Source organism: Otolemur garnettii, unplaced genomic scaffold, assembly GCF_000181295.1.
Source record: "Otolemur garnettii isolate 467f Iridium unplaced genomic scaffold, OtoGar3 scaffold00160, whole genome shotgun sequence".
Classification (NCBI taxonomy): domain Eukaryota; kingdom Metazoa; phylum Chordata; class Mammalia; order Primates; family Galagidae; genus Otolemur; species Otolemur garnettii.
Window position 1 is genome coordinate 1,036,054 of NW_003852555.1, and position 10,666 is coordinate 1,046,719.

The following is a 10,666-nucleotide window of genomic DNA, read 5'->3' on the forward strand; positions in this document are numbered from 1 at the left end:
TGATTCCTCAAAAAACTAAACATGGAATTAGGATGTGATCCAGCAGTTCTACTTCTGGATCTGTACCTAGCAGGAGCGAAAGCAGGGACTCAACCGGGGCTTTACATGCCCATGTTCACAGCAGCATTATTCATAATGGCCAGAAGGGAGAAGCAACCCAAGTCTTTACTGACGGATGGACAGGCTAAAAAGAAGGGAATTCTAGCACGTGGTACAACATGGACGAACCTTGAAGATGTTACTTCAAGTGACATACATGGGCCAGTCGCAAAGGGGCAAATAGTTCATGATGCCATTTACAGGAGGTACCTAAAGGTAATCAAAATTATAGAAACCAAGTAAAATGGTTCCCAGGAGCTTGGGGAGATGGGGAATTGGCGTTTCATAGGTTTCCGCTGGGGAAGATAAAAAATTCTGGAGATCAGTGGTGGTGGTTCCACAGTCTATACTTACTGAATTCGACAGTGTTGTACCCCAAACAGTGATTGAAATGATAAATGTTATGTCATGTATATTACACCACCTTAAAATATAACCAGAAACATCCCCATGGATTTCTAGTGGGTATAGGCCCAGTGAAGAACGTGGCTGGTTTCATGTTCCTGGCACCTTCTAAGTTTCTAAACAGTATCTCTGAACCAGAGACAAGCATCCGAGTCAGAAAGTCTGGGCTGGGACCCGTGCTCGAGTGGTTAGAAATGCCGCCCAGTTGGTTCTGATACCTGCTTGTGCTCAGGCTCACTGTTTGAGGGAGAAGGCTTATGAAATACCCTTTAGCATCTCCTGGAATCATCTACTGATTTTTATACCTCCTCGGGAATCCATCAGCCACTGGTATGCGTGCCCAGACTTCTCCCGCGCCGTGGCAGGTAGCATGGATTGGCTACGACACTGTGCTCACTGCACATGGACTCACTCGAAATCCTGTTTTGTTGTCATTTTTTTATGGCAATAAATTTACATTTTAATCCTTTTTTCGTGTACAGTAATACTGTGGCATTAAGTACATTTAGATTGTTGAGCAAACACCACCTCCAACCATCTCCCGAACTTTCACATCTTCCCCAAGCAAGGGAGGAGAGAAGAACTACAGAAAAGAATAATATAAAAAAAAAAAAAAGCAACAACATTGTCCCCCCATCACCACCCCCCCTCCCCCCCCCCCCCCCCACCCGCTAAAAAACAGCAGAAGAAAAAAACGAGTAAAAAACCAGCAGGATAAGAAAGAACACAACAAGAAAAGACTGGAAGAAGCAGCAAGAAGGACAAGTTTGAGTTGTGGTCTCAGTTGACAGGGTGACCCTAGAGTTTGAGTGCAGCTTAAAATAGTTGAGAAGTTACATATTCATTCATCTTTTATCTGATGAGATGCATTTGAGTTCCCCCACTGGATTAAGGCACTTTGTTAATCACCTTGTCACTTCCTCGTTTTCCGGAATTCTTGGCCATTTGCTAGGGAGACTCTTTCCATTTTACTGAATTGGACGTGAAGTTCAGTGGTGAAGGCTATCTTCTCCAGTCTCTCTACTCGGCTTGCAAGTAATCATTTTCATCTCGGCTTTGTTTTGGTTTTCACCCTGGTGATAATTACAGATTTTGAATTCAGCAGTGGAACCGCAAGGAAGTCACAGGCACTAACTCAACGGAATGTCTGAGACATTTCTTTTCTGTCCATACAGATACGGAGTGACAGCCTGGGTTCTGATGAGCCTAAGGAGACGTTTCATTTTATACGAAGGGAAGGAGGGCGTATTAACTATATTAAGCCATTAGAATTTATTTTTATTGAAGCAAAATATACACATATAATTTTCCATCTTTACCATTGTTAAATGTACAGTTAAGTGGTAAATCCAGTTATTTTTTCCCTTCATCCCCACCGGGCCCCCTTCCCCTCTCCCCACCCCACTCGCCTTCCTTGCCTCTGGTAACCAGCAATCTGCTCTCTTACCTTTTTTAGCTCCACATATGAGTGAGAACATAGGATATTTGTCTTTCTGCACCTGGCTCATTTCACTTAACAGAATACCTACCAGTTCCATCTATACTGCTGCAGATGAGAAGATTTCATTTTGTTTATTGCTGAGTAATATTCCAAAGTGTTTATACACATTATCCCCTTGCCCACTGATGGGCACTCAGGTTGTTTTTAAATCTTGGCTGTTGTGAATAGTGCTGCATTAGACACGGTACAGGTAGTACAGGTACCTCTTTGAGATGTGGATTTCCTTTCTTTTGAGTACATACTTTGTAATGGGTTGCTGGGTCATATGCTAGTTCCATTTTTAGTGTTTTTGAGGAGCCCCCATCCTGCTCTCCGCAGTGGCTGTGTTAACATTCCCACCAGCAGCGTTCCAGAGTCCTCTTCCCCACATCCTTGCCAGTGTTCCTTACTGCCTGTCTTTTTAATGCAAGCCTGTTAAACTGGGCCAAGATGATACTACACTGTGGTTTTCATTTGTATTTCTATGATTAATGATGTTGAACATTTTTTCATACACCAGGTGGCCATTGTATGTCACTTTTTGCAAAATGTTCAGATCTTTAGCTCATTTTTAAAGAATTGTCCCCCCTCTACCGAGTTGTTTGAACTCCTGTGTATTCTATTTATTAATCCTTTGCCAGGTGAATTATTTGCAAATATTTTCTCCCATGGTGGGGAGGGTTTCGCTTCACTCTGTTGACTGTTTGCTGTGCAGAAGGTTTTTAGTTTGATATAATCCCAGTTGTCTGTTTTCACCCTAATTGTCTATTTTCGCCTAATACCTGTGATACTCCAAGTCACTTCCATCCTCCTGTGTAGTGAGTTTCCACCGGGTATCACATGTTGTCGGACTAGGGGCTTTGCGTACTTTATCCCATTAAGTTCTTTACGAAGCAGTTTTTAGTGTCCTATTATTGAAGAAGAAATTGAAGATCAGAGAGGCCAGTGATAATAAAAAGTAGCTGATATGACTGAGCACTAATTTGGGGTCTAAGTGGCTCGGGGCTAAATCCTCTTCACAGATTATCCAATTGAAGACCCACAACATCTTTAATCAGGTAGGGATTCTTAGTCCACTTTACAGTGAGGGAAAAAAGGGCAAGGGTGAAATAGCTTGACTGTGGCCACCAGTTAATAAGGGCGATGAGGATTTGGAACTTTCCTCTATAGAACTCTCCAGTCGGCCTCAGTAGAACTGTAATTTGTTGTGCATTTTTGAACCAGATGTGAACACTCAAATCAGAAAGAACTAGTATTATAGTAGCTGCGGGCGTTTCTATACTACAGTATAAAAGTTGCAAAGTGCTTTCCCATGTTACTTCATTAAACCAAGTTCCCTGCTGGCAGCAGCCTCTCCGGGTCTCTCTGCCTCCACTGTTACTACAGTCCATTCTCCACACGGGCCACATGAGCTTTTTAACCTGTTCATCAGATCACCTCGCTCTCTTATTCAAAATCCTCCAGGAGCACCCATTCCGCCTTAGAATAAAATTTAAATTCCTGCAGCCCAAGCCAACTTCTTTCTTCTTTTCTTTCCTCGTGCCAGCACTCACTGGTGACAGCCTTTTACTTCCCAGTCCCAAGATAGCCCAACCCTGGTCTGTTCCTTAAGCCCATCGGACCTGCTGGTCTCTGCCTGAAACATTCTTTTCTCCACCTTCAAAAGCCTGGCTCCTTCTCACTGAGGTGTTACTTTAAATGTCACCTCGTCAGAGTCCTGTCGTGGTCACCCCAGCTCCCAGCCCACACCATTAGTCCAGCACAACAGAGTGTGGCTTCTTCCTAGCAGTTGTTCCTATCAATCATCGGAAGTGTCCTGTTTGTTTACTTGTTTACCGCCTTGCAGCAGTGTCAGCGTCTAACTTGGTGGTTTCTCCTGTGCAGGGCTAAAAGGGTGTATTAGGAGCCATGTTGAGGGTTTGGCTGCCTGCGTTCCCAGCCCCCAGTCATCATGGCCGTGCACTTCATAGCAGGAGCTTTAGAGCTGTGCATTGATGGAGTGGCCTTAAAATAAGATTTGCTAACACCTTCCCAGTTTCCCATAGTTATTTGTTGTATCCTGATTGTTCTAAGAACGGTGACTTTCCATAGTTTGCTCCCTGACTTGATACACAGAGTGGTTAACCGGTTATGTAACTACATACTGGAATGATCTCTTGCATGTCTATTCTTCTTTACAAATAACTAAGCTAATTCTGTTAGCTAATTACAAACCTGGATTTGGTGACACCCTTGGCAGTGGTTTTCAAAGTGTCGGCCTAATATGGCAGCATCAGCATTACCCAAGAACTTCTTAGAAATAGAAATTTCCAGGCCCTACCCCAGACCTACTCAGTCAGACACTCTGAAAGTCTTGCCCAGAAATCCAGTAAGCCCTCCAGCTAATTCTAACATACAATGATGTTTGAGAACCATAATTCTAGGGCATTTCAAATTATTTTCATGTTATACATTTTTAAATGTTTTAAATTCTGCTTAATTAGAAAACAAAACCACCTAAAACCCACCTCAGTCTTCTAGGGGAGCAGGCACTAGTGCAAAGAGAATGCCAGGACAACCACTATCAGAGGCCGGTGGGGCCTTTAAGATCTCAGCAGTCCAACCCTCAGTAACTCAGGCAGGTATCAGGATGAGGGAACAAAGCTAATAAGGTATTTTTTTAAAAGGTAAAAGAAATTGTCGTATTTTACACAGTGTTTTTCTAAATCCTTGGTATCTTTCTAAATTTGAATTTGAGTAAACTAGAATCATTGTCCTCATGAAATTTATAGAATCATGTGATATTGACCAGATAAATACCCAAACAAGGGCCTAAAAGAAAGCCTGTAAGTTTGAAGGGCAGGGAGGGGCAGGGACACCACAGCACCCTCCTCAGGACGTGGTGGTCAAGTTTGGCTCATAGCCTCTTGTGGTGGGAAACCACCAACAGGTTTAAGGCAAGAGGGAACACGATCTGATTTACTTTCCTTTTTAAACTTTATTTTTATTAGGTGTGAAAGCTAATTTTAAAACACGATTTTAAAACTATTCTCCAACTAGATCACAGGGATCAGTAAACAATATACAATTTAGGATAATGTATATAGTAGATCACAGTTGATCTGATTTATTTTGAAAAGCTCATTCTGGCTGCTGGTAGAGAATAGAATGAACAGGTACAGGATCTGAAGCCGAGAGATGATTCAGAGACCACTGCTGCCACCCTAAACCAGAAGGTCACCTCTTGAGTGACCTTCCCCAGGTCTTATTCCCTCCTCCAGTTTAGACATCTGGAGCCCCCCTGCCCTTTTTCTAGGATGCCTGCAGCTACCGAGAGGCAGAACTAGAAGAAAACACTGACCCACCAGCAGAAGGGAAGGAGCCAAGATTGTCCCCACTTTGGTGTCAGATTTGTGCTGAATCATCTCCAACATTTCCCCTGTTTGTTGGGGTTGGGAACAGGCTCTGTAGCTGGGAACAAGGCCAAGTACAGAGATCAAACTTAGACTCACTCAAAGCCCATCATATTGCTCCCCGAATTTACAAGGGGTGAGTGACGTGGCTGTACCCAGTTACCTCATGGATTCCCAGAGGGCCACGTGAGTCACCTTAAAAATGAGGACATACATGGAAAGGTTTTCAGCGTGGGAGCCACACTCCATAAGGCCAGAGACGCAAGGAGTGTGGGTCCTCATCACCTCTCAGGTCAACCAAACTGCTCAGCTCAGGGACGTGCTGGCCACACACCACATGTACAACCACACTTAACACCGAGGCTCCAGCCACACGGACATGGCCACCTGCGGCTGCCCCCCCACCCTGCCTGGCTTTCCCCTCTCTGTTTACCACCCACCTCGTTTTTTGCCCATCTCTTTCTCTCATGCCTTTCAAACCTCAACCCACAAAATAAAGAGGAAAAGCTTATTTTTTTAAAGATAATAGTCTCTCAGAAAATAGTAGAAACAATTTAAAAATGAATCCAATGTTTGACAGTCTTTATGGGATTGAGAGGTTAGTACTTGGTAGTTTAAATTTAGGCATATTGGGGGGAGTCATTTATTCTGAACATATTTATTGAGCATCTCTTAGGTGTGAAACACTGTCTGAGGTTGGAGTAGAAGTGAGACAGCCCTAGAGCAGCATCTGGTCCAGGGAGGAGATGGGAGGCACCCAAGGCAGTTCGCAGTGATGACTCAGTGTTAGGGAAGGTTGGGAGATGGCTTCTCAAGGGAGCCAACCCCTGAGTCCTGACAGATGGCCAGGAGCAGGCAGACAGCACCTTGGGCAAGGCTCTGATTTAGGAGTTCCCAAATCATAGGAGATTATTTCAAGGCTGACAGGGTTAAATCAAATCTTGAGCTCCTCTGCTCCAGGCTGACAGCTACTACTCCCTTCCTCAGGATGTTCAGGAAGTGTGACTTCCTTCTGGAAATCAGAAGAAACACCAGAAGCAGACTTGTCTTGTAAGACCCATGGAAGATGACGGTTGAAATTTTCAAGTGGGGATCTCTCTCCAAGTAACAGGCCGTACCATTCACCACCCAGGCCAGAGGGTGACTATGGTTTAAACAGCACATTTGAGGCCCACTGTGCTCCAGGAAGAAAGTCCTTCATACCCTGAAAAGTTACTGGGTGTGGACACTTAACATGGCTGCTAATAAAACTTCAAAAGTAAGTACTAAAAGGGGTTACTGTATGTTGATTCCTCTAAATCCTCCCGATTTGTGACCCCTTGCATTCTCACTCCTGCTTGGGCTTCTAAAATGCATTTTGTGTTAACTCACCATTCATCAGATGGATCTTCATTTTCGAACACAACTCCTGGGACTAAGTCTAACTCTGCATTAACACCAGTTGTTTTCCCACCACTTCAGTGTGTCAGTAACACCAGCAAATCTTGGAGGAGGTGATGTTATATCTATCACACCTAAAACTTACTGTTGGCCAAAATCTTAAATCCACAAAATGAAATACAGGCTTAAGTAAAAGCTGTTATGTACTTAACAGCACCAAAATTTTCCATTACAAATACTGTTTTTACTTGTCCTTAATTTGAAAAAAAGAAAAAGGAAAAAAGTGCCCTGGAGGGGGCTTTGAATTTCCAAGGATCAAAGATTTCTTCAGCTGTCTGAATTATAGGAATGCTGAAAAACAAAAACAAATCCTTTTCCTGCTATAAAATCCTTGCCATGTTTTTGTCTTTATGTAACTCAAAACGGCTGAGCTGAGAAAGAGGTTGGTGAGTCCTGTTCAAAACCTAAAAATTCATCAGAAATGAAATAGCTGGTAATTCCAAAACTGTCACTCCCACTAATCCGACCCCAAAATAAATTTTATTGAATTCTTATTTGATGATCCAGAAAATTGCTACATAGCACTTGTGAGCAAACAAAATAGATGATGGCTAAGAATACCAGAATGTTTTAAATTGTTTATTAAAGTCATTCAAGACTAAATTATTACAATTCAGGCTTGATGATGTTGTCCAGTGTAAATTTTCTTCATTCCACACCAGCCCACAGCTACAAATGTGTCCTTTTGGTAACACAATCGGCAAAATAGCTAACTGTTTATTTCAAAAACTTTTGGAGAAAACATCAGACTATAAAAAGTAACAGTTTGTATTTTCCTAGTCATCAGTTTACTGATGTTTTTGGTCTGAGGCCTGACTGGTATATAAGAAATAAACTGTTCTTAGCAGGGCGTGGCCTTCACTTACCAGCCATCTGGCCTACCAGGTAACGTGACCGCTGACCACCTGTGTATAGTGGTCTTGGAATTTCAGTACTTAAAGAATGAGCCGCTTTTTGCATTTATTTTCACACTAATGAACAAGTAGATAGCAAATCCTATGTCAAGTGTGTGTCCTTAGGCATGGGGGGAGCAGAGGCTACATGTGTCTGACCCTGGAGACACGTATATGAGGTCTGTGCTCAGGTAAGAGCTCATTTGTTGCCACAATCCTCCCATGTTACCTTTATTTAAATTTTTATTTTTTTATATATTTTTTATTCATTTATTTATTTATTTTGAGATAGTCTCAATCTGTCACCCTGGGTAGAGTGCTGTAGTGTCATAGCTCCCAGCAACCTCAAATTCTTGGGCTCAAGTGATCCTCTTGCCTCAGCCTCCCTAGTAGCTGGGACTATAGGTGCCCGCCACAATACCCAGCTAGTTTTTTTCTATTTTTGGTAGAGATGGAATCTCACTTTTGCTCAAACTGGTCTCAAACTCCTGAGCTTAGTCAATCCACCTGTCTCAGCCTCCCAGAGTGCTGGGATTACAGGCAAGAGCCACCATGCCCAGACAATTTTTGCCTTTCTAGTTATTAAAAAGAAATGTACCCTAGAGAAAAATGAAAAGACTGAAAAAAGTGAAGAGCAGAAAAGAGTTTTAAAAAACCACCATTTGCATTTGCTCTGTGTGAATTTACATTTTGTTGTATTTGCTTTATGAGGCATATTTACATAACTGAGATTATGCTGCACATAGAATTTATACTTTTTAAACAATCATTTTCTCATGTTACTCTAAGTTCCGTAACGTCAGTCTTAATGAATGCCTACTATTCTATTGTGAGATGTATGGTTTCTAACAGTTTGGGGGCATTCAAGGTGCTTCTAGTATTTTGTTACTATAAATATTCTGTGATTCCCATCTTTATGCATAAAAATGTTTCAGTATTGACTTATTAGACAATGACTTTAGGGTTGCAGAAGTCATTTCATTCTGGCTTAAGGAAATGGTTTATGTAGCAAAAACTAAGAGTGGATTAGCTTCAGGCACGGCTGGGCACAGGGGCTAAATGTGGGCTTCAGGAATCATCTTTCTTTCTGTCCAGCTTCCTTCTGCGCTGGCTTCATTCTTAGGCCTCCTTTATATCATCTTCCAGAAAGACAGCTGGCCCTTCCCAGTAGTTCCCAGTAAGTCCAGCATAAGGAGGGAGACTCATTAACATGACTGAGGTCAAAATCTTTAGGCATGAGCCAGTCAGTGGGGCCAGGCAAGGGAAGGTTCTAGCTGGCCACGGGACAGCCTGGCCTCCTCCCCACCTCCCCCACTCTGCAATCCTGGATTCTCTCCAGTTCCCTGAGCCCACTGCTCCTGCCCCCAACACTCTGCCCCAGGCTCCCCACGGCTTGCTGCTCCCTCAGTCCCACTCAGAGCCCTTCCCTGCCAGTCTTCGTGCTCTAGGGTCCCTCCCTGATCTATTTTATTCACAGGCTTGTCACCACCTGACATTCTGTGATATATTCAGGCAGGATGATTTGCCACCTTCCCTGCAACCATGATGGGCAACAGCGTTTGTGACTCCACCCACACTCAGTAAATATTCATCAAGCGCGTGAATGAGTCAGGTTGCCAGGCCAGGCCCGTACCCATCTGTACAGTCAGCCCACTCCAAGGACAGGCGATGGAAGCTAGGAGACCCGCGACACTGATGCCCATTGCAATTTCTCAGTCACTTTCTAAAGCAAATCCCAGGAGTGTGACTCCAAAGGACATGAAGGTTTGGGTTCCCTGAGAAGCGCTGCCTTCACTCTAGCTGCTTTATAAAAGTTCTCCTCCTAGCAGGTAATTTTTCTGTTGTAAGGCAAGTGTGAAACTAGGTTTACTGAAGAAGAGAAAGATGAGTTTACAGAGGAAGAAAGCTTACAAAGCAGGATATGTTCGCCCTGGGACTCCATTGCCAGGGCCAGAATGCAAAGAGGCCTGATCTTTCTGAAATGCAGACCACATCATACCCCTCTCCAACTTAAAACTGATAGCTCCCCCATTGTCCTGTGAATAAAAGAACCCCTCACCTGGCACCAGGCTGGAGCTGGGCCAGCCTCAGTGCTACTTCCCGATGGCCCCCATCACGGTCCACTCCTGGTGGTCCCAGTGCACTGGCCTTCTCTTCAGCATGGAATCCGCTCATTCGTACCTCAGGACTCTCATAGTTCCTCTTCTTTTTGGACGGCCCTTCCTTCAGACCTTGGCACAAATGTCGCCCCACAGGGGCCTTCCTTGGCACTGTAAGGCTGCTCCTCTCCTAGCCGCCCCAGCAAACACAGGCCCGTTTTCTTCACTGCACTCACCACTCTGTTTTCTCATCCATCCTCATCTTCCCCAGTAGAGAGTAAGCCCGGGAGACCCTCTTCTCTCTGTCCCTTGTGGTGCTCCCCAAACTCAAACTACTACCTGGCACGTGAAAGACTCTCAATAAACAGTATCCGTTAGAAAAAATTAATGAATTGCTCCCTAATTTACAAACCAACAGTAGAGACACACATTTCATCTCTCACTGAAGCAATTTTCTTTGAAGACAAACGAATGTTTTCCCCCCACTGCATGAGTCCTGGAGGCGGGGCAGTAGCACCTTCCTAGCAGACTGAGCTTCCCAGCTGAGTAGGGATCGGGCCTGCTACAAGGTTCCACTAGGATTTTACTTTCCCATCTAGTTTAAATGCAATCTGAATCTTAATCCTCAGTATGACAAAAGATTCCTTTCTATTTGCAACTGGACTCAAGGACACTTTCTGAAAATGTAACGTTGAGTAAAAATTAGTAAATAATCAGCTTATGTCTTTGAAATGTGGACAGTCATAATTTCTATTGCATTCCCACCCCAAATTATCTGGTGTTATTAGTATTTTCATTTATAGAACTCTTTTTAATCTGTTTATTGTTAACATTAGAATTCATGTACTTTTATTTTTT